At 42.3% G+C, this 25,802-nt stretch overlaps 1 protein-coding gene across 2 annotated transcripts in view; it reads left to right on the plus strand.

Moving 5' to 3' along the window:
- Window positions 1-25,802, plus strand: part of LOC137137844 (uncharacterized) — a 135,922-nt gene that overhangs the window by 45,188 nt on the left and 64,932 nt on the right. The gene's annotated exons all lie outside the window — the stretch shown is intronic.

Here is a 25,802-nt window from a genome sequence, read left to right on the forward strand (position 1 = left end):
GATTTATATAAATTTGTAAGACATTTACATTTCTGTGTTAAGTTGCTCATTTGTCTTTGTTAGCTTAACGTAAATCTGCTATACGATGGAAATATGCTTTAAACTTATTGTAATTGAGTGTTTGCCAAGTTTCAGTCCACAGTTGTCCCAGTGATTCTGACACTGAGGAGAAAACACTGCTCTGCATTGATGTACAGCACCTGTGTGTGGTTAATGCTGAGTGTGCACTTTAATACAAAACCATGTCTCATTCTTCCATCTGATCAGCTTCATCACATTTTAACAACAATGTCAGAAGAGAAATCCACAACTACCTGAATAATGATTCACTCTGCTCTAATCAGTCGTCGTCGTTCAGTTACAGTCTTCAAGTCACAGTCAGAACCACAGTGGTTTTCACACAGAGAGAAAACAGGAAATAACATGAGCAGAGAAAAAGACAGAAACTAAACAGGCAGATCTGATTCACACTTTTCCTCCAATATTGGAATCAGACCATGTGAATATGATGATGTGCTGCCACCTGCTGGATGATTCAGGTAGAATCAGCTGCGGGGGAATCAGCTCCTTTAAACCATTGTTGTTTTTAGGTCAGTGCAAAACCGATGATAATGGAGATTAGTTAGTAAATGTATGTGGTGGCTCAGTGGTAAAGCATTGGTTTGGGATACAGAAAGCAGCAGGTCCAAATCCCACCCCACCCAGCCACCAAGGGGCGACTGCCTTACCAACTAAGCTACAGCCGCCCCGATCTGACTGTAGACATCACTCAACATTAAATGTGACTGAGGACAACACACTTTCTGAGCTGGATGATTCTCTGCAAAAAAAAGTACATTTGAATTATATTTTTGCAAGTCCTGCAAATCTCACCAATACTTTGTAGTTTGTGTGAAATATAAGAGGAGGCTTTGAATGAAAAACAGGAAGTCAGCTGACAACAAATTGAAACATGTTTAAATTGAACTCTGATTTACCATTTAAATTATGAGTCCTGTACACTCCTATGCTGATCTTGTAATTCATGGCTGTTCACTGTAATTTACTGCAGTTTTCTAGAAGTAACACTAGATGGTGTTGTTGCATTGTGGTCCTATATTTGGTCCTATATTCCCCAACAAGCTACAAACAAACATAACATAAGTAGTTAGCTCTGGGAGGCCTGGAGAGACTGAGGAAACAATGAAAGACACTGTCAGTGAAGGTGAAACTATGGTTTCTAAAGCACTAAATCACATAAATAAATCTCCTGCTTACCTCAACTCCAAGCTACCAAACTCTGCACACTCAGCAAAATCACTCCCAATATTTAAAAAATGCTGAAAACAGAACTCTGCATATTCCTATGCACTTATATCTATATTTAAAAATAAAAATAAAAAATCCTTTCTGCTCTTTCTTGCACTTGCATCTCGTAAACTGTTAACACTTTTCTGATAGGACTTTGCTTTGATGTTTTCTCCTTGACTTTGATTTTTTTGCCTTGTACCTCACTTGTAAGTTGCTTTGGATAAAAGTGTCTGTTAAATGACTAAATGTAAATGTAAAAAAACATTTCAGTGGCTCAAACCATGTGATAAAGTCAAAATGGCGACGTCCAGTGGCCAAATTCTTCATGGTGTTGCATTTGTTTGTATGAATGAAATAAATGGACCCCTGCCAAAACTACGGAGTCCGACGTTGTTTTTGCAAAGTTACACACCGATTCAACGTTCATTTTAGTGACCTGCGATTTGGCGTCATTAACTCCCGTGTGAATAATAATATTACTGTACGTTTATCTTTAGCCAGGAGTTTCAAATATGATTCAACGTCGCCCGCTCTGGCCCCAGGAAGACATTTGACTACGGCCGCTGGAGTCTCTAACTTCATGTTTCTGACTATGGAGCTGCCAATTACCAGAGTTGGTTTCTCAGCGGGTGTGTCGCTGAGTGGGGAAAATCGGTTAGAAACATGAACCGACTGGTGGTGAACCTCGGGCGTCTGTTTAGCATTAGATCTCTTACGAACCGTCACCCAGCCGGACTGGCTTCCCGGCTGCTCGGGAACTGCCGGGGGACAGCTAGCAGGGGCTACGCTAGGTCTGCCTGCACCAGCTACTGGGGTCTGATTAGCTGAGTTGTTTTCCATGGTGCGGAGCCGTGCTTCCAATTCCGTGAGCCTCGACTCCAAAGCCGCAAAAACGTTACACTTGTTACATAAACCATTATCACTAAAGGAGGCAGAGGAAAAACTGAACATGAGACACACCGAGCAAGTGAGAGACAGAGGGAGACAGAGAAGCCATTGCTAATGTTTAACTGCTAAGCTAACGAAGCTAAAATAGGTAAAATGTGGAATTAGTTAACGTTAGCACGTGGAGAGTTTCAATAATTGCTGTACATTGTAAGATTAGTTCGATTAAGAAGCATATGTATAAGTGTAATGATGTCATTTTGGGAGAAATTTTCTGCATCCAACAAATGCACGATGCCTGTTTATGGTGACCACATGCATTCTTTGAACTCTGCTTTTTCTTTAGACCAGGGCTTCATCAGGAAGCTGTCCCAGCAGGGAACACATAGTAGCCTCAGAGACTTGCTAATTAGATTCCTGACCACTGTGTATTCACCTGCATGTATGTTCTGAAGGTTGATTTGCATTGAGTCAATTCTTTGTCCTTTTGTGTGAATTCAGCTGCTGAGCTGAGTGGTTAAAAGACACCATATCCAGTTAAACCTTGTCAAGCTGATTTGGCCCACTCTGGAGTGTAGTTCCGTTCTCCTGTGTGTGTTTCTCCTTCTTGCTGGTTAAACTCACCATAACCTAGACTGTGAGCTGCCTTTTGCCTCCTAAACTTTGCCACAAAAGTCATATAACTTGCCCTAAAACTTTGCCTTTTATTTAACCAGTTGCCGTAAAAACAATGTATATGAAAAGTTTGTTACAAGAGAGGTAGTTAAGCTCAGCCTTTGGAAGGAACAGACACAACTATAGGAGCCACAAAGAACAGCTATTAGAGATTTAGGTTCAAAAGATACTTGGTAACATTAGCCATTGGCCTGCATACACCTGTGCAGCAGAACTGAGGTCAGGTGACCCTGGAAGTGAAGGTCATCTCACTCGTGGGCCATAACAAATTCCCTGGCAGCATTAGCTGTGTATGAACCAGCGTGGATGTGAAATTAAAGAAAAGAGCCTTTAATCTCCTTTCATGTTAAATAGCATAAACCACACAGGCAAAACAATAAAAATGTGGGACAAGTTATAGCTGTACTGTACGGTGTGTCTTCTAACCTGTTGCCAGTTTTATCCTGGTTGGTTATCACCAGTTTATAAGGTGCAGTTGTGCGCAGCCTCCTTAATCCATCCTCCATGAAGAAGATGTCAGGGTGAGCGAGTTTCAGCATCAGCTTTCCCATGAAGGACCCTCCTACAAACAGGACACAAATCACTTGTTACGTTAAACATTTATTTTGGTGAACAATCTGCATCCAAAAAATACAAGTCCAGTCACCCTACAACTACACAGAAGTGTTTTCATCATGGAGCCTCATGATCAGATGTCCCTCTTGGACTCAATGAATGATACATGTCTGTACATATATGTAAAAAGGCTGTTTCCCAGGTGGAATAGAGGAGCTACAGTCAGTAAACCAGTTTGGAAATGCTGAAAGGTTATTATTGGTGTATTTGTATCATATACAAATACTACTAAAATATAATGGATATGTATAGTTGTGTATTGCATTACTGTCATTCTATGCAGCAATTTAATCATATTACAGCATTTGTGATCATTTCTTTGGAGAAACTAATGTGGTACAATCCACACAGTAACCACATGTCCCTCCTTTCATTATAATGTTAACTTGCTTTATGCCAAATAAAAGGAAATATCAGAGTCATAAAGTCACATGTTGGTAATATTTTATTTTTTATACAGTTGGTTACGTCTGAGTGACAGTTTTCTTGGTGTTGAAATATGATGTTCGTTGATGACAGCATTTTGGATGTGAGGTTAATTGTGCTCAGCGACATTCAAGATTCAATTCAAAGATGTGAAGAAGTGTTTATCGTCATGTGCACAGACAGAAAGCATGTTTCCCTGCACAATGAAATTCTTTGCCGTCCACACTAAATGTCATACAGTAAAGCAAAATAAAAATAGAAAAAAATAAAATGAAAAATAAGAGCAAAAAATAAATAAGAGCAATAAAGGCAATAAAGTGAGGTAGTGCAGTTCTGAAAAAATAAATGTGCAAAAGCAAAAATGTAAATCAATGTAAACAGTTATGTCCATGATTGCAAACTCCTGTCAGCTGTGCTGGGGGAGGGGTCTTTGAGGATGGAAGCAGCTCTCCTGTGGACTCTGCAGTGGTAGATGCTCTACAGAGAGGGCAGTGGAGTCCTGGTGATCTTCTGCGCAGTCTTTAACACGGTCCATGGCAGTAGTGCTGCTGTACCACACAGTGATGCAGTTGGTCAGGACACTCTCAATGACGCAGCTGCAGAAGTTGCTGAGGATCTTAGGCGACACGTCAAACTTCCTCAGCCTCCTCAGAAAATACAGCCGCTGTTGGGCCTTCTTGACCAACTGCGTGACGTGAGGTGTCCAAGTGAGGTCCTCACTGATGTGGACACCCAGGTATTTAAAGCTGCTCACCCTCTCCACTTCAAGCTCCCAGATGAACAGTGGCTGATGCGATCTCCTCTCTATTCTCATAGTCTTAGGTGAACAGGGTGTAGAGGATGTGGCTGAGTACACAACCCTGTGGAGTGCCGATGTTTGTGATAATACTGACTCAAGTCCTGTTACCAATCCTGATAGCCTGAGGCCTGCCAGTCAGGAAGTCTAGGAGCCAGTCACAGAGGGTGGGGTGCAGACCAAGTGTGGACAGTTTGTGGGGGATGACCGTGTTGAAGGCGGAGCTGTAGTCTATGAAGACTATCCTCAGGTATGAATCCTTATTTTCCAGATGAGAGAGGGAGTAGTGGATGGCAGCAGCAATTGCATCTGAGGTGGACCTGTTGGGCCGGTAGGCATGCTGCAGGGGGTCAATAGTGTCTGGTATGCTGCTCTGAATGTGGGCCAGCACCACTCTCTTGAAACACTTCATGATGATTGGAGTGAGTGCCACTGGCCTGTAGTTATTCAGGCAGGGGGACGATGGTCGTGGTCTTAAAGCACGAAGGAACGGTGCACTGGCTGAGGGAGAGGTTGAAGATGGAGGTGAGAACATCAGCCAGCTCGTTGGCACATGCTCTGAGGGCCCACCCAGGAATGTTGTCTGGTCCTGCTGCTTTGCAAGGGTTGATCTTCCTCAGAGCTTTGTGTACCTGGGTTGTTGATACGGTTGGTCGAGGGGAGGGGGGTTGGGTTGGTCCAGGTGTGTGTGAGCCCCCTCTCTGCAGTGTAGCTGGGGGCCTCAAAGTGGGTGTAGAATGTGTTGAAGTGATGTTGGTGTTGGTCCTGTAATCTGTGATGTGCTGCAGTTTTTGCCACATCCGCCCCGAGTCAGCAGTAGAATAGAAGCTGTCCAGCTTCTCTCTACTGCCTCTTGGCCGCTGTGATGGCTTTTCTCAGTCCGTACTTCGCAGCTTTGTACTCGGTCTCATTGCCTGATCTAAATGCAACAGAGCGAGCATGTAGCATGTGACGTACCTGACTGTTTATCCAGGGCTTCTGGTTTCGAAACATCCCGATTTGTGTGGTGGGCACGATGTTATCGACACAAGTGCTGATGTACCCAATCACATACTCAGCATAATCCTGTTCGCTGACAGAAGAGTCCTCCACAGTGGCTGCAGCTTTAAACACATCCCAGTCTGTCAGAGCAAAACAGTCCTGCAGGATGCTCTCAGTCTCTGGGGTCCAGAGTTTAACCTGTTTGGTGACAGGGTGTGTTTGTTTCAGTCTTTGTCTGTAAGTAGGGTACAGGAACAAAGAGATGTGATCTGAGTGTCTGAAGTGGGGGCGGGGTGCAGCCCTGTATGCACCACGTATGTTGCTGTAAACATGGTCCAGAGTGTTCTTATCACGGGTGGGAATGTCCACATCCTGGTGGTATTTGGGGAACACAGTCCGTAAACTACACTGGTTGAAGTCGCCAGCAACAATAAAAACAGCGTCAGGATGAGCCGTTTCTAACGCGCTGATGACGTCATAGAGTTTGCTGAGTGCTGCCGTGGAGTTAGCTCGTGGGGGGATGTAAACAGCGGCCAAAAACACAGCAGTAAATTCCCTCTGTGTTTGCAAAGACTCAGTGATGAGTTAACGGCCATAAAAGCTGCAATGACCGGGTTACCTAAACACAGATCTAGTCACTGCACGTGACACTGTAGGAGTTAAAACCCTGTGAGCTGCACAACAGCTGACGATCATGTTGTAAAAATCAGTAAAGTTGCTGGTCTGTGGTAATTCTCAGTGATCCAGGTCATGGTTATCCCAAAGTGCTGTTCAGTGGAAACTGGACTTCTGCTTGTAGGTCTCCAAGACGTGTCCCTTCTCCTCTGAAAAGCTTGTTCAAGCACAAGTGCAGTTGCCACTGAACAGCACTTTTAGTGTAAAGTTAGCTCCCACAGTTTGTTAGCTGTTAGCTACACTAGCTGTAGCTGTTGACCTGCCTGCATCAGCTAACGTTATCTGCTGTAGCTAACAGTACAGAAACACTAGAAACACTGTTTGGCTGAGCAGGAGAAAGTCAAGAGCCAAACACCACGGCGTCTCAAAGACAGGTAAAGGTGAGACTCACCTGAGGGACTGTGGCGGTGGCTCTGCTCTCCTCTGTTAGACAATGGCTTTACTGACCAGCCCCAGTGTTTCAGTGATCTTCACTGCAGCCTGAGCGCTGATTGTAAGGCTCACTGTGAGCTGAACCGTACTCGGCCTGTAAGGCTGAGCCTGGGAGTCCTAGCTGAGGGCAATTAAAACCTTCCAATACACACATATCACTTTACACACACAAATAATTTAGCTACTATTCTACAACCATAATATTGTCTGACAGAGTTGCAGTTTGTGTGCGTGTTATTTCGATGGATCCACAATTTTACCGCTTTACCACAGAGAATGTGTTGGTTCACCTGCTCAGAGGAAGTTCTACATTTACACACACATTTAAAGCACAAGAAAAAAATCTGACTGCTCTCAGAGACGTTATATGAAGAGTTGATAAATGAGGCCCCTGAACTGAACAAAACCACCCATGGAACTGTTCCCTGTGTCAACATGTTTGGATCTTTAAGCTCAACCCGATCTTGAAAAGATTTATGCTGTAACTGTTTATCTAACTCCTTATTTCTAATGAAGTAGACAAAATACTCTGACTTCAGATCAGGTTTTTTCCACTTTAAAACTGTAAACTCTTCTGTCCCCTGACACTGAAGAGTGACATCATCTCCAGGTTTCCCTTCAACATTTAGATCTGAACAGAAACAGGGAAAAATCCAGAGAAAAGCAGGAAGCAAGATCAGTCAATCACTTCTTTATGAAATATTGAGAGCAGTTAATATTCAAACAGACTAAACACTGAAACATACTGTATTTAAACCAAAGTTCTCTCCACATAAAACTACATTCAAACAGCAGACATGACGTTTACAAAGGATCTGTGATTGATTTGTTCTATTCACATATTGACACGTAAGGTTTTGTGTCCAACATGTAAACAACTTCAAATGTCCTGTACAAAGGTGAATATATGTTTTTTTCTTAGTCATTATTAATATAAGTATCATTACAATATATTGACTGAATAATTGTCTTTGTGCGTTGGCCCTGAGAAAGACTGGAGACCTGTCCAGGGTGGACCCTGCCTCTCAGCCAATGACAGCTGGACCCTGAACAGGATAAGTGGTTAAGACAATAGATGGATACTTCACCTGCATGACTTTGTATGCTTAGTTATTTTTTATGATCATATCATTATTATGTGATTTAGAAGAAGCTGCAGATTTGTTCTCAGATGCTCAGACATGTCACTTACTGCTGCTCTTTACTGTCATTCATTTGACTCTGCTGCTTTCAGGAAATGTGCTGAAACAAGATGAACTACAGATGGGATCAAATCACTTTTTTCTGAGCTTTCTGTGCTTTTTCTTGAGTCGCAGTTGTTCACTTTGAGTAAATAATGTGTCCAGTCTTTACAACTAATTGAACATTCCTCATGCATATCATTGCATATCATTGCATATCATTGCATATCATTGAGACTTTGTACAATTTATTAAAATATTAGTAAAATCTAAATTTGATTACAGTTTCAGGCGACTTTGCAGATTCCTGATGTTTTTGGGGGTTTTTTGCATATTTTTCACACTAAACGATTCAGTTTTGATATACACACTAATAACCTGAGTAAATACAAGATGCAGTTTTTATTTCATTTGTTAATGTAAAAAACCTGTCCAGGCCTGGACCTATGTACAAATACTAGAGCCCGGTGCTCTGTACACACAACTGATCATATTTTGTGATTCTTTCAGAGATAATTTTACAGTAACACACTCCTTAATTGGATTAACACTGACTGGATTTCCTGGCATTTCAACATTTTACCCACATATGAAGTTACACCTCCACCCTTTTTAGTAATTATTTTAATGAAAAACATCTTCAAAATCTTTCAATGTTTGGTTGTTCAACTGAGTTTCTGTTAAACTGACTGAAATGATGTGCTACACTGATGAAATTCATATTCAGGCTTCAATGATTAAAATTATAGATGGATTGGATTTTTCTTTGAATTGATTGTCATTATAATATTCACAGTCACAATTTATTGTATTGAAAAAGTTCCTCTCAGTATCTAATGCAATCCGTCAATGAAAAGTTTGCTTTTAAAACCAGCTGCTAGAACTTCACGTATAAGGTTTTCATTTTTTTATTTTTACAAAATTTGATTTGACTGAATAGGTTTGAAAGATTTCAAACAAACTTCTTTCACGTTGTCATTATGGGGTATTGTTTGTAGAATTTTGAGGAAAATAATAAATATGATCCATTTTGGAATAAGGCTATAACATAACAAAATGTGGAAAAAAGTTAAGCACTGACTGTTAATGTCAAGTCCTGGTATAATATGATTATAGTTGTGGTGAGGGGCATTAGACCAACACTTATGTCATTAAGAATCCTTAGTGCTCCCCTGCTCACACTGAGAACCAGGAAGCAGGTAAAGAAAATCACCCCTGACACCTCCCACCCAGGATACAACCTATTCCAGCTTCTCCCCTCTAGAGACAGTTCTACAAAGCTCTCTGTCAAAACCACCAGACGTCTGAAGTGTCTTTCCTCAGGTCATCACTGTCGTTAACAGCTGACCTCATACTTACTGCTACACTGCAGATACTATTGCTCAACCACAACATCCCTACAGGACTAAACAAGTACACAACGCAGCTTTAGTTTACGATACACACACACACACAGCACCTGGATTTGCCTTCGTATTGTGTTGTCATTCTTGAAGCGTCTGCATGTAGGTCACTACTGAACGTGTCCCTGACAGTTAGCAATGATCCCCAGCAAAACCCTTGTATGTGTTAGCATACTTGGCCAATGAAGCTAATTCTCTTCCTTTCTGTTTGTACCTGTCCACTCACGTCTTCCGCTTTCTGTTCGTTTCACGCAGGTTCAGAACGTTCATGCTTATATTAGGTGTTTCTCTGTGTCCAAATGTCCCTTTTCAGTCTAGACAAAGCAGTAGTTTCTTTACCATCAGTTCCATGTGTCAACGGCCTAAATTAGCTTCAATTTGATCAACCCACAGCAGATTTGTGTTTCCAGTATATGGTTTAAGCACTTACACAACCTACCTGCTGAGGCAGAATGGATCAGCCAACACGAGCAAAGAAGGCACACGAACAAAATCCACCTTAAAGTGACGTTAGACATGTTTAGTTTGACATTCGTCTTCGTCGTATGCTCCTGTCTTTTGTTTCTCTATCAACAGCGCTCAGACTACGCAACAAGATGGTGAACGTTAAACGTCCACAATGTTATTTTTACCCGGAAGTTGGTTTTATGGGAAAGCGACTAGGTACTATGATCTTTACCGGTAGGTTCCCACAGCTAATCGCTTGGATGATGAGATTTGGTAAAGACCAACTGTCAAACACTGTGCGCGTTTGTTTTACGGTTGATCTTCTGCTGAGGTCCACTACTCCAGCCGACGTCAGCAGTTCGTCATCGTTCTGCGACGGTAAGGGAGTGAAAATAAACTTTTCCAGAGATCCGATCCATTAGCGATGGGAAGCTCTTTTGGCTCAGCTCCCAAAGAAGAGCCGGCTCTTAATTTAGGATTTTTTGTAGGTCTTCACAGGTCACACAGCACCACTTTGTCCTCTACTTGACACTCTTACTAGCTCCTCTGCCAGGTTTTCTGCAGTGTGTCTGTCTGTGAACTCAACGCAGTCCAGAAGACAAGATGTCATCTTGTAATTTTCAATGAAATGGCAAGTGACAGCCATGAAAGACAAGTTGTTCTTGAGGCCCAGCAGTCAGTTGTCAGGCAAACTGATGGAACTTTTTTCACCCTTTCTTGCCATAATGCCCGTTCTGTGTCATATAGTTTAGGTATTGTTGTTTGGAACAATGTTCTTCTACCTAGATTTTGAAATTTCCCTCACACTACACACTTTGTTCTTGGTGTGATGTTTGTTGGTCGCCTGCTCCTGAGCAGTGTAACAGTGATAAATATTTTCCATGTGTACAAGACCTGCCTCATAGTTGGAGTCCAGACTCCTTAAAAGTACTTTTGTAATGCTGGTGAGCACCAACAACTGTTCTTGGTTTATGGTCTTTTAAAACCTCTTCTGATGGAGCCATGACACACTTCCACAAACCTGTGCTGTGTTGGATTCATTATGTCTCATCAAAGAGAAAGATTAATAAAACTTGTGAGATAAATTTAAGATGAAGTCTGTTGTTAGTCTCTGTTGAAGAACCGTTAGACTTAATTTACATGTGTTCAGTTGGGAAGGATGTGTGTTTGTCGTTTTGTTTCCTGTTAAAGGGGCCTCTTACAATGTCTGCTGATAAAGGGGAAGTGTGGAAACATTGGACAAAAGGCATAAATAAAGTTTAAATTTTATTTCGTATTTTAAATATATAACCTTAATACACCTCTAAAGAGGTGTATGATATTTTCAGAGACACGTCTTTTGTTCCTACTGGGCACTTTGTTATAGGGTCTGTATTTTCATGGATACTGGTGGAAAAGACAGAAACCAGACTCAGTATCTTTGATCCTAGTTCTGGTCATGAGGATCTTTTTCTGCTCAGCCTTTTGCCTGCTTTTTTTTTTTTTTAATAACAATTTTATATAAGTTTTTGTTTGCAAATGGAACATTTTCCCTTCGTTCACCTGTCTCTTCATAAACAACGAAGGTAAGAGGTTGATTTTGTGGGGGATTTGAGCTTAGTTATAAAAGAAACCAACTGATCAAAGAGTAGGTTGTAGTTTTAGTTTCTTCTACAGGGGAATGTTGCTGGCTAACTTTATTTAAGCTAAATGCAACAGCACTTCACTGAATTCTGAAAAACTTGTCACTCCTCAACCACTTGTTGACACTTTTGGCTCTGCATTAGAGTCCTAAAAATACTAAAGGTCAGGTGTTACTGAAGGGTCAGTAAGCTTTGAATGATTAGTAAAGAGGAAAAGGATGAGAAATGCATTTTGTTATTTCCTACACACTGATGAGTTTGCTGATTCCTCATAGCTCATAATCTGTTGTGAACATCTGACTTTGATAGTGAAGACCCACATTTCTCTTATGGCCTAGCAGGCTCGAGGCCCTAAGGCTTGATTGTCTCCTTATTGACTAAAATAACTATGTTAGATATAAATCTAAAGCAGAGTTTAATTTGTTAACAAAAACCTTACACCATTTAGTGCAGTGCAATAAAATGATGGATACTGTTGCTTACAATGGCACCAAAACAGTGGACAGCTTCATGCATTATTTTGCTCTAAACTTTCCTAAATAGGGGATTAAAACTGTGCAAACATAGTAGATTATATTTACATTTTACAGTCATATGACAGACATTTTTATCACAAGGCAGGTACAAAGCAAGCAAACAAACAAGTCAAGAGTTAAGACAGAATAATGACCTGCGGCTTTTGCAGTGGGGTCAGAGTTACAGAGACCAGAGAAGAGAACTGCTGGGGATGGAGACTCCTTCCCCTGGGAGCGAACCCGAGGTGGGACAAATAGGAGACCAGGGGGTCCGGTGCTGGGATCGGGCTCCTGCTGCTGGGGCGTGGGAGTTGAGTCGTTTGGCAGTCCTGAGGTGAGCGAGATTTTTATGGTCGGCCCAGATGATAAATGGTTGCGGCGCCCCCTCTAGCTAATGGCGCCAATCCTCCAGTGGCAGCTTGATCGCCAGGAGCTCGCGATCACAAACAGAATAGTTCCACTCTGCAGGGGGTATTTGGCGTGAGAAGAAGGCACAGGGCAGCCTCTGGTCGCCCTCACTGCGCTGAGAGAGAAGGGCGCCCACGCCGACTTCTGAGGCATCCACCTCGACTATGAACTGGCGAGAGGTGTCGGGCTGAGACAGGATGGGCGGAGAGGCGAATAGTTCTTTAAGTCGGGTGAAAGCGCCCTCTGCTTTCTCAGTCCAGTGGAACAGGGTGACTGGAGATGTTAGTTTGGTCAGGGGGGCGGCAACTGTGCTGTAGTTTTTAATGAATCAGCGATAGAAGTTGGCGAAGCCCAGGATGCGTTGCAGCTGTTTCCTGGTTCCAGGTCTTGGCCATTCCGTGACAGCGCGTGTCTTCTCGGGGTCGGACCTCACCTCCCCCTCACCAATAAGAATCCTAAGAATGACACAGTTTTGACATGTTCAATCATGTTATGCTCCTGGACCAGGGCAACCTAGACATAACACCACTGCTTCCATTCCCAAGCAAAACCAGACCAAGAGTTGTAATACGTAGCTATTTTATTAACTTCAGATGTGAGCAATGCCCAGAACAACAAACAAAAACAAAACACCATCCCTGTCTGACCTACACAACCAAATAAATACAAAACAAATGACAGGGTATCTAACCTGAACTCCTAACCCAAAACAAAGGTAGTAACAAAAAAAGGGCTTCTCACTCCTACTGTGGCTACCTGGTGCTCAATAATGTACAGTGAGTTATATTTACAATTCTTTACAGAAATATCCAAATCCACAAAAACAAAGTGCGGAGCTCCCTGTAAGTCCAGTTGGGAGTCGTGTATAGAATACTGGGTTGGTTGGGAGTGGCAGAGGTGGACCAGCTGGGGCTGCTGACATCCACTCATCCCCCTCGCGGATTCGGACCAGATGGTAGGCGTTGCAGAGATCTAGCTTAGTGAATATGGCTGCATCCTGTAGGGACTCGAAACAAGATGAACTACAGATGGGATCAAATCACTTTTTTCTGAGCTTTCTGTGCTTTTTCTTGAGTCGCAGTTGTTCACTTTGAGTAAACAATGTGTCCAGTCTTTACAACTAATTGAACATTCCTCATGCATATCATTGCATATCATTGCATATCATTGCATATCATTGAGACTTTGTACAATTTATTAAAATATTAGTAAAATCTAAATTTGATTACAGTTTCAGGCGACTTTGCAGATTCCTGATGTTTTTGGGGGTTTTTTGCATATTTTTCACACTAAACGATTCAGTTTTGATATACACACTAATAACCTGAGTAAATACAAGATGCAGTTTTTATTTCATTTGTTAATGTAAAAAACCTGTCCAGGCCTGGACCTATGTACAAATACTAGAGCCCGGTGCTCTGTACACACAACTGATCATATTTTGTGATTCTTTCAGAGATAATTTTACAGTAACACACTCCTTAATTGGATTAACACTGACTGGATTTCCTGGCATTTCAACATTTTACCCACATATGAAGTTACACCTCCACCCTTTTTAGTAATTATTTTAATGAAAAACATCTTCAAAATCTTTCAATGTTTGGTTGTTCAACTGAGTTTCTGTTAAACTGACTGAAATGATGTGCTACACTGATGAAATTCATATTCAGGCTTCAATGATTAAAATTATAGATGGATTGGATTTTTCTTTGAATTGATTGTCATTATAATATTCACAGTCACAATTTATTGTATTGAAAAAGTTCCTCTCAGTATCTAATGCAATCCGTCAATGAAAAGTTTGCTTTTAAAACCAGCTGCTAGAACTTCACGTATAAGGTTTTCATTTTTTTATTTTTACAAAATTTGATTTGACTGAATAGGTTTGAAAGATTTCAAACAAACTTCTTTCACGTTGTCATTATGGGGTATTGTTTGTAGAATTTTGAGGAAAATAATAAATATGATCCATTTTGGAATAAGGCTATAACATAACAAAATGTGGAAAAAAGTTAAGCACTGACTGTTAATGTCAAGTCCTGGTATAATATGATTATACTTGTGGTGAGGGGCATTAGACCAACACTTATGTCATTAAGAATCCTTAGTTCTCCCCTGCTCACACTGAGAACCAGGAAGCAGGTAAAGAAAATCACCCCTGACCTCTCCCACCCAGGATACAACCTATTCCTGCTTCTCCCCTCTAGAGACAGTTCTACAAAGCTCTCTGTCAAAACCACCAGACGTCTGAAGTGTCTTTCCTCAGGTCATCACTGTCGTTAACAGCTGACCTCATACTTACTGCTACACTGCAGATACTATTGCTCAACCACAACATCCCTACAGGACTAAACAAGTACACAACGCAGCTTTAGTTTACGATACACACACACACACAGCACCTGGATTTGCCTTCGTATTGTGTTGTCATTCTTGAAGCGTCTGCATGTAGGTCACTACTGAACGTGTCCCTGACAGTTAGCAATGATCCCCAGCAAAACCCTTGTATGTGTTAGCATACTTGGCCAATGAAGCTAATTCTCTTCCTTTCTGTTTGTACCTGTCCACTCACGTCTTCCGCTTTCTGTTCGTTTCACGCAGGTTCAGAACGTTCATGCTTATATTAGGTGTTTCTCTGTGTCCAAATGTCCCTTTTCAGTCTAGACAAAGCAGTAGTTTCTTTACCATCAGTTCCATGTGTCAACGGCCTAAATTAGCTTCAATTTGATCAACCCACAGCAGATTTGTGTTTCCAGTATATGGTTTAAGCACTTACACAACCTACCTGCTGAGGCAGAATGGATCAGCCAACACGAGCAAAGAAGGCACACGAACAAAATCCACCTTAAAGTGACGTTAGACATGTTTAGTTTGACATTCGTCTTCGTCGTATGCTCCTGTCTTTTGTTTCTCTATCAACAGCGGTCAGACAAAGCAAAAAGATGGTGAACGTTAAACGTCCACAATGTTATTTTTACCCGGAAGTTGGTTTTATGGGAAAGCGACTAGGTACTATGATCTTTACCGGTAGGTTCCCACAGCTAATCGCTTGGATGATGAGATTTGGTAAAGACCAACTGTCAAACACTGTGCGCGTTTGTTTTACGGTTGATCTTCTGCTGAGGTCCACTACTCCAGCCGACGTCAGCAGTTCGTCATCGTTCTGCGACGGTAAGGGAGTGAAAATAAACTTTTCCAGAGATCCGATCCATTAGCGATGGGAAGCTCTTTTGGCTCAGCTCCCAAAGAAGAGCCGGCTCTTAATTTAGGATTTTTTGTAGGTCTTCACAGGTCACACAGCACCACTTTGTCCTCTACTTGACACTCTTACTAGCTCCTCTGCCAGGTTTTCTGCAGTGTGTCTGTCTGTGAACTCAACGCAGTCCAGAAGACAAGATGTCATCTTGTAATTTTCAATGAAATGGCAAGTGACAGCCATGAAAGACAAGTTGTTCTTGAGGCCCAGCAGTCAGGTGTCAGGCAAACTGATGGAACTTTTTTCACCCTTTCTTGCCATAATGCCCGTTCTGTGTCATATAGTTTAGGTATTGTTGTTTGGAACAATGTTCTTCTACCTAGATTTTGAAATTTCCCTCACACTACACACTTTGTTCTTGGTGTGATGTTTGTTGGTCGCCTGCTCCTGAGCAGTGTAACAGTGATAAATATTTTCCATGTGTACAAGACCTGCCTCATAGTTGGAGTCCAGACTCCTTAAAAGTACTTTTGTAATGCTGGTGAGCACCAACAACTGTTCTTGGTTTATGGTCTTTTAAAACCTCTTCTGATGGAGCCATGACACACTTCCACAAACCTGTGCTGTGTTGGATTCATTATGTCTCATCAAAGAGAAAGATTAATAAAACTTGTGAGATAAATTTAAGATGAAGTCTGTTGTTAGTCTCTGTTGAAGAACCGTTAGACTTAATTTACATGTGTTCAGTTGGGAAGGATGTGTGTTTGTCGTTTTGTTTCCTGTTAAAGGGGCCTCTTACAATGTCTGCTGATAAAGGGGAAGTGTGGAAACATTGGACAAAAGGCATAAATAAAGTTTAAATTTTATTTCGTATTTTAAATATATAACCTTAATACACCTCTAAAGAGGTGTATGATATTTTCAGAGACACGTCTTTTGTTCCTACTGGGCACTTTGTTATAGGGTCTGTATTTTCATGGATACTGGTGGAAAAGACAGAAACCAGACTCAGTATCTTTGATCCTAGTTCTGGTCATGAGGATCTTTTTCTGCTCAGCCTTTTGCCTGCTTTTTTTTTTTTTAATAACAATTTTATATAAGTTTTTGTTTGCAAATGGAACATTTTCCCTTCGTTCACCTGTCTCTTCATAAACAACGAAGGTAAGAGGTTGATTTTGTGGGGGATTTGAGCTTAGTTATAAAAGAAACCAACTGATCAAAGAGTAGGTTGTAGTTTTAGTTTCTTCTACAGTTGAATGTTGCTGGCTAACTTTATTTAAGCTAAATGCAACAGCACTTCACTGAATTCTGAAAAACTTGTCACTCCTCAACCACTTGTTGACACTTTTGGCTCTGCATTAGAGTCCTAAAAATACTAAAGGTCAGGTGTTACTGAAGGGTCAGTAAGCTTTGAATGATTAGTAAAGAGGAAAAGGATGAGAAATGCATTTTGTTATTTCCTACACACTGATGAGTTTGCTGATTCCTCATAGCTCATAATCTGTTGTGAACATCTGACTTTGATAGTGAAGACCCACATTTCTCTTATGGCCTAGCAGGCTCGAGGCCCTAAGGCTTGATTGTCTCCTTATTGACTAAAATAACTATGTTAGATATAAATCTAAAGCAGAGTTTAATTTGTTAACAAAAACCTTACACCATTTAGTGCAGTGCAATAAAATGATGGATACTGTTGCTTACAATGGCACCAAAACAGTGGACAGCTTCATGCATTATTTTGCTCTAAACTTTCCTAAATAGGGGATTAAAACTGTGCAAACATAGTAGATTATATTTACATTTTACAGTCATATGACAGACATTTTTATCACAAGGCAGGTACAAAGCAAGCAAACAAACAAGTCAAGAGTTAAGACAGAATAATGACCTGCGGCTTTTGCAGTGGGGTCAGAGTTACAGAGACCAGAGAAGAGAACTGCTGGGGATGGAGACTCCTTCCCCTGGGAGCGAACCCGAGGTGGGACAAATAGGAGACCAGGGGGTCCGGTGCTGGGATCGGGCTCCTGCTGCTGGGGCGTGGGAGTTGAGTCGTTTGGCAGTCCTGAGGTGAGCGAGATTTTTATGGTCGGCCCAGATGATAAATGGTTGCGGCGCCCCCTCTAGCTAATGGCGCCAATCCTCCAGTGGCAGCTTGATCGCCAGGAGCTCGCGATCACAAACAGAATAGTTCCACTCTGCAGGGGGTATTTGGCGTGAGAAGAAGGCACAGGGCAGCCTCTGGTCGCCCTCACTGCGCTGAGAGAGAAGGGCGCCCACGCCGACTTCTGAGGCATCCACCTCGACTATGAACTGGCGAGAGGTGTCGGGCTGAGACAGGATGGGCGGAGAGGCGAATAGTTCTTTAAGTCGGGTGAAAGCGCCCTCTGCTTTCTCAGTCCAGTGGAACAGGGTGACTGGAGATGTTAGTTTGGTCAGGGGGGCGGCAACTGTGCTGTAGTTTTTAATGAATCAGCGATAGAAGTTGGCGAAGCCCAGGATGCGTTGCAGCTGTTTCCTGGTTCCAGGTCTTGGCCATTCCGTGACAGCGCGTGTCTTCTCGGGGTCGGACCTCACCTCCCCCTCACCAATAAGAATCCTAAGAATGACACAGTTTTGACATGTTCAATCATGTTATGCTCCTGGACCAGGGCAACCTAGACATAACACCACTGCTTCCATTCCCAAGCAAAACCAGACCAAGAGTTGTAATACGTAGCTATTTTATTAACTTCAGATGTGAGCAATGCCCAGAACAACAAACAAAAACAAAACACCATCCCTGTCTGACCTACACAACCAAATAAATACAAAACAAATGACAGGGTATCTAACCTGAACTCCTAACCCAAAACAAAGGTAGTAACAAAAAAAGGGCTTCTCACTCCTACTGTGGCTACCTGGTGCTCAATAATGTACAGTGAGTTATATTTACAATTCTTTACAGAAATATCCAAATCCACAAAAACAAAGTGCGGAGCTCCCTGTAAGTCCAGTTGGGAGTCGTGTATAGAATACTGGGTTGGTTGGGAGTGGCAGAGGTGGACCAGCTGGGGCTGCTGACATCCACTCATCCCCCTCGCGGATTCGGACCAGATGGTAGGCGTTGCAGAGATCTAGCTTAGTGAATATGGCTGCATCCTGTAGGGACTCAAAGGCAGAGTTAAGCAGAGGGAGACGGTATTTGTTCTTGACAGTTATGTTGTTTAACCCCCAGTAATCTATACATGGACGGAGGGTCTTATCCTTCTTACTAACAAAGAAAAAACCAGCGGCGACAGTGGAGGAAGATGGGTGGATGAGGCCGGCCTGTAAAGACTCCCTTATGTATTTCTCCATGGCCTCCCTTTCTGGGCAAGAGAGGTTGTAAAGGTGACCTGTGGGTAATGGGGCTCCAGGCTGGAGATCGATAGCACAGTCGAATGGGCGATGGGGAGGGAGTGACAGGGCTCTTTATTGAAGACTGGGGCGAGGTCATGATAGGCTGGGGAATGAGAGACATGTCCGGTGTGGGAGAGGTGTCCACGGGAGGAGAGCGGCAATTGGGGAATAGAGCTGAGAGGAGACAAGAATTGTGGCAAGAGGTTCCCCAGCTGATTATTTTATTGAAGGACCAGTCAATGTGGGGGTTGTGTTTCCTTAGCCAGACGTTCCAGAAATTTAGAAGAATCTCATTTAGCCTGGAAAAATAGTTTAAAAATGTACAAAAAAGCTCCGTGATGCCAGAACAGCATATTATTCATCATTAATAGAAGAAAACAAGAACAACCCCCGGTTTCTGTTCAGCACTGTAGCCAGGCTGACTAAGAGCCATAGTTCTGTTGAGCCTAGTTTTCCCTTAACTCTGAGCAGCAATGACTTCATGACTTTCTTGATGAATGAAATTGTAGCTATTAGAGAAAGAATTCACCAGATCCTCCCCCCAAATATTACAGCTAGTTCTTCATGTATAACATTCATCAATAAGTCATCAATAAGGCCCCAATCCCTGTTAGACTGCTTTTTACCCATAGATCTCTCTGAGCTAACTTCAATTATTACCTCATCTAAACAAGCTCAAGGAAGCTTTACCTTTAATAGATACGTTTGTATCAGATATCATCAATCTATCTTTAGAAACAGGCTATGTACCACAGGCCTATAAGGTAGCTGTAATTAAACCACTACTTAAAAAACCCTGTCTTGACCCAGGTGTTTTAGCCAATTACAGACCAATATCTAATCTCCCCTTTATTTTTTTATTTCTAAAATAATTGAAAAAGTAGTTCCAAAACAATTATGTGATCACCTTCATACAATAATTTGTATGAAGACTTTCAGTCAGGATTTAGAGTTCATCATAGTACAGAAACAGCACTGGTAATGATAATGATAATGGACTCATCTCTATACTTGTTCTGTTAGATCTTAGTGCTGCATTTGATACCATTGATCATAACATTTTATTACAGAGACTGGAACATGGATTTGGGATTAAAGGAACTGCTGTATAAATGCAGAGGGTTGTGGCAGGAAGGGCATTCGACGTAAAACACATGCCAAATCAAACATGCGAATCGTGACAAAGACTTCCATACCGGATCGGTCGGGGCCCGGGTTAACAACGACCGCCACCGGTGCTGTTGACCTACAGGGCACCTGTGGAAATTGGACTACTGTTGGTCGAAGACGAAGAAGAAGAGGAGGAAGATGTGTTCGTAGGCAGAGAGAGAAGAGGAAAGCTAAGAATGTAGGACTGACAGTAGGGACTTTGAATGTTGGTACTATGACAGGGAAGGCTAGAGAGTTGATCGACATGATGCAGAGAAGGAAGGTGGACATACTGTGTGTCCAGGAGACCAGGTGGAAAGGTAGCAAGGCTAGAAGCTTAGGAGCAGGGTTTAAGTTGTTTTACCATGGGTCAGATAGGAAGAGAAATGGAGTTGGAGTTATATTGAAAGAGGATTTTGTGAGGAATGTTCTAGAGGTGAAAAGAGTATCAGACAGGTTGATGAGTCTGAAGATGGAAGTTGAAGGGGTGATGTTCAATGTTGTGAGTGGTTATGCCCCACAGGTAGGATGTGAGTTAGAAGAGAAGGAGAAATTCTGGAGTGAGTTAGATGAAGTGATGCAGAGCATCCCCAGAGGTGAGAGAGTTGTCATTGGTGCAGATTTCAATGGACATGTAGGTGAAGGGAACAGAGGTGATGAGACAGTTATGGGCAGGTTTGGTGTTCAGGACAGGAACGCAGAAGGTCAGATGGTGGTTGACTTTGCAAAGAGGATGGAAATGGCTGTAGTAAACACTTTCTTTCAGAAGAGGCAGGAACATAGGGTGACGTACAAGAGCGGAGGGAGAAGCACTCAGGTAGACTACATCTTGAAAGAGATCAGTGACTGTAAAGCATTGGTAGGGGAGAGTGTAGCCAGACAACACAGGATGGTGGTGTGTAAAATGATGCTGGTGGTGAGGAAGATAAGGAGGACTAAGGCAGAGCAGAGGACAAAGTGGTGGAAGTTGAAAAAGGAAGAATGTCGTTTAGTTTTCAGAGAGGAGCTGAGACAGACTCTGGGTGGTTTGGAGGTGCTTCCAGATGACTGGACTACTACAGCTAATTTGATCAGGGAGACAGGTAGGAGGGTACTCGGTGTGTCATCTGGAAAGAGGAAAGTGGACAAGGAGACTTGGTGGTGGAACGAGGAAGTTCAGGAGTGTATACAGAGAAAGAGGTTAGCTAAGAAGAAGTGGGACACTGAGAGGACTGAAGAGAGTAGACAGGAGTACAGGGAGATGCAGCGTAAGGTGAAGGTAGAGGTGGCAAAGGCCAAACAAAGAGCATATGAGGACTTGTATGTTAGGTTGGACACTAATGAGGGAGAGGTGGATTTGTACAGGTTGGCCAGACAAAGAGATAGAGATGGGAAGGATGTGCAGCAGGTTAGTGTGATTAAAGATAAGGATGGAAATGTATTGACAGGTGCCAGGAGTGTGATGGAAAGATGGAAAGAGAACTTTGAAGAGTTGATGAATGAGGAAAATGAAAGAGAACGAAGAGTAGAAGAGGTGACTGGTGTGGAGCAGGAAGTAGCAAAGATTAGTAAGAGTGAAGTGAGGAGGACGTTGAAGAGGATGAAGAGCGGAAAGGCAGTTTGTTTAACAAAATCTTGGAGAGTGAGAGGATTCTGAGGACTGGAGGAAAAGTGTACTGGTACCAATTTTTAAGAACAAGGGAGATGTGCAGAGCTGTGGCAACTACAGAGGAATAAAGCTGATGAGTCACACAATGAAGTTGTGGGAAAGAGTAGTGGCAGCTCGGCTAAGAGCAGAGGTGAACATTTGTGAACAGCAATATGGTTTCATGCCTAGAAAGAGAACAACAGATGCAGTATTCGCTTTGAGGATGCTGATGGAGAAGTACAGAGAAGGTCAGAGGGAGTTGCATTGTGTCTTCGTAGATTTAGAGAAAGCGTATGACAGGGTGCAGAGAGAAGAGCTGTGGTATTGTATGAGGACGTCTGGAGCTGCAGAGAAGTATGTTAGAGTGGTGCAGGACATGTATGAGAGCTGTAAGACCGTGGTGAGGTGCTGTAGGTGTGACAGAGGAGTTCAAGGTGGAGGTGGGTCTGCATCAAGGATCGGCTCTGAGCCCCTTCTTGTTTGCTCTGGTGATGGACAGGCTGACAGATGAGGTTAGACAGGAATCTCCATGGACTATGATGTTTGCAGATGACATTGTGATTTTTAGTGAGAGCAGGGAGCAGGTGGAGGAAAATCTAGAGAGGTGGAGGTCTGCTCTGGAAAACAGAGGAATGAAGCTTAGCTGCAGTAAGACAGAATACATGTGTGTCAATGAGAGGGACCCAGGTGGAACAGTGAGGTTACAGGGAGCAGAGGTGAAGAAGGTGCAGGACTTTAAGTACTTAGGGTCAACGGTTCAGAGCAACGGTGAGTGTGGAAAAGAGGTGAAGAGGCCTAGAGGTCTAGAGGAAGAGCAAAGAGGAGATTGTCCGGGGAAGGAGAGCCTGATCAAAGGAGCTTGAGACACGGTGCAGGGGGGAAGCGATGGAGCGGCTAGTCGTGGGAGGAGGACGAACGGTGACCGTGGGATTAGGTGCTGTGGAGACGAGAAGTCGAAGGGGTGTTCTGGACGAAGCAGGGCGGCCGGAGGTTCTGGGGCAGGGAGACAAAGAGAGCAGGTTAGTAATACTATACTGGTGGGTTTTAAAGAGCCTGGTGCACTCGAGTATCATGGATGTTACTGAGACGATCTGGCGACTTGTGGTGTGAAGGAGACTCGTATATGAGCTGCTGTCATTAGGGCGAATGATTGCCTGCAGGTGTAGCCGCCGCCGCAGTCCAGGTGCACTGGGGGGAAACAAACACACAAACACACAAAACAGACAGGGACAGTGGAGGATGGGAGAGCGGGTGCTGTGACAGATGATATTGTGCACAGTGGACACAGGAACATTAAGATCTCTGGAGATGGACTTGTAGCCTTGAGATTGTCCATGTTTTTCAATAATTGTTTCTCTCAAATCCACAGACACCTGTTTACACTTCTTTCTTTTCTCTGTGCTTCTGCATTTTTAACTGGCTGCAACTGTGATTACTATGTTGCCCACAGCTGTTTGTTGCCACAGGAGCAGTTACAGGAGCATCACATACTTGAAAAACAATTATTTCTTACAATTTTGACAAGGTGCCAATAATTTTGAGTTCTGTGTGCATTTTGATCAAATTTGAATTTTCTCAGTTTTTTTTTTTTTTTTTGTGTTGTTCCAGTCCAAACAAAAACATTAAGCACATAAAAACCAAGACATTTGCAATTGGAACAATTTTCTGAGAGAAGAGTTGTGTTTTCTGAAAGGATGCCGATATTTTTGGCCATGACTGTAGCTAATGTATTTTAGCACTGATGTACTATCAGTCCAATATATGGAGACCTCCAGTGGTAGCTGCATTTCCTTCCTTAGCATTCTGTCCACATGTACTGTCATGGCACGATTGATTAGCATTTTAACATCCATGTCCTTTAATGGAAGATTAATGCAGTAGTGTCCAGTTACCATTCTAGCAGATTGTGTAACTTAACCAAAAACAAACGATCAGCCTTAGACATCTCCTGCTCCTCCTCTTGACCACCCTCAGGAAAGTCATATTGAACTGCTGACTCCACAGATCCTCTAGCATTTATCCAACTTTGCAAAGCACTATCCATGACCTTAAGAGTCGGCTTTGCCTGTTTTTGCCACTATGGCTGGATCAGCTTCACCTTCCATTATTCACCAAATGTTAATCCAGATGTTTAGTCCAAGTAGAGATGGTTTCTCACTAATGTGGAGGCAGACTTTCTCGTGTCCGGAGGTCCAACAATTACCACTCCAGAGATCATTGTATGACAAACACTGATCATTTATTCAATTCTACATTCCACAATTGAGCTGATAACAAAGTAGTTCCACAGAAAAATACTGAGATGACCAAAAAAGTCCAAGTTTTACTAAATAATCACAAAGAACACGGTATGTAACCATGTACCTCCACAGCTACGCACACTCAACTTTCCACTACTACCTTGTTGCTCTTCCAGTTCATTTATACACTGTCCAAAACAAACATCTTTACCTTGACAACTGTTAGGCAACTTCAAAGGCCGTTTTTTTACGTTTAACTTGTGACGTCATTAGTGATGTTATCTATACACTTATACATACACTTAATTTACCTATTCTTCCAAGACACAATGTGCACACAGAGAAAACCCCCATTGGCACAGACATTATTTTTAAAAATAATAATTCATACATTTAATACAATGGTAGTGATGTCAGTACACCTCTCCCTATGATTTGGTTTGGATTCTGGTCCCTGTCCTTTAAAACCTATTTCATCCTACATTTACAATCCTGTTCTATTTAGATACAAATTGCCCTCCAACATACTATTGCAGAACTTCAAAACCATATTTTATTTAATCATTATTTGTCAAAATGAAAAGTGCATTTTACTGTTTATACTGGTCCTGTAGATGTATTAAAAGTGATAAAATGTTTATATTCATTACATGTAAAGTTAATGGCTTTTTTGCTTTCATTTTGATGATTACAGGCTACAGTTCATTAAAGTCAAAACTTTCTCTGTCAGCATTAGTTCTTTGACATCAACTTGGTGGATCAATTTTTGCCACATATAACTCGGATGTAAATATTTTATATTAAGTAGTCTGCGCAGATGTGAAGACCTAAGAGTGCACATTAACGTCACATTTGAGGGTTGTGACAGGAAGCACACAGAGATCACCTGTGGAGCTATCAGGTGACATGTTATTTAATATTTAAAAGGGATTGGGGCAGCATGGTGATGTGGTTAATTCTTCCGCCTCGATGATGATGTGAATTTGCGTCCCTGACCGACCGTGGCCTTTCTGTGTGGAGTTTGGTTGTTCTACGGTGAGGAGAGTGTGTGAGTTGGCGTAGTTGAAACTATGAGTGACACCCGAAAGAGAAGCAGCATCTGGCTCCAGTTTAAAGATAATGGAAACAGCAAAGCAGAGTGTGTTCACTGCAAGATGAAAATTACTTTAAGAGCCGGTTCCACCACAAACCTGCATAGACATATGAGAACTGTCCATCCTACAGTGCAGTTAGAGGAGAGAGGGCAAGCTGCCACACATCTACAGATCCTGGTGTGTCTCATCCCAAAAAAACAGCAACTGCAGCAGCATCTACTGGCTTCCCCACACATGCAGGTATAACCAAAGTGATGACCCCATCCAAACAGCACAGCATTGATGAAGAGTTGCTAAAATGATAGCTACTCATTTCCAACCCTTTTCCATTGTGGAGGACAGAGGTTTTAAAATTTTTATTTCAACTTTAAAATCCACATACAATCTACCCAGTAGAAGAACATTGTCCCAAACAACATTACCTAAACTATATGACACAGAACGGGCATTATGGCAAGAAAGGGTGAAAAAAGCTCCATCAGTTTGCCTGACAACTGACTGCTGGGCCTCAAGAACAACTTGTCTTTCATGGCTGTCACTTGCCATTTCATTGAAAATTACAAGATGACATCTTGTCTTCTGGACTGCGTTGAGTTCACAGACAGACACACTGCAGAAAACCTGGCAGAGGAGCTAGTAAGAGTGTCAAGTAGAGGACAAAGTGGTGCTGTGTGACCTGTGAAGACCTACAAAAAATCCTAAATTAAGAGCCGGCTCTTCTTTGGGAGCTGAGCCAAAAGAACTTCCCATCGCTAATGGATCGG

Source organism: Channa argus, chromosome 12, assembly GCF_033026475.1.
Source record: "Channa argus isolate prfri chromosome 12, Channa argus male v1.0, whole genome shotgun sequence".
NCBI lineage: Eukaryota > Metazoa > Chordata > Actinopteri > Anabantiformes > Channidae > Channa > Channa argus.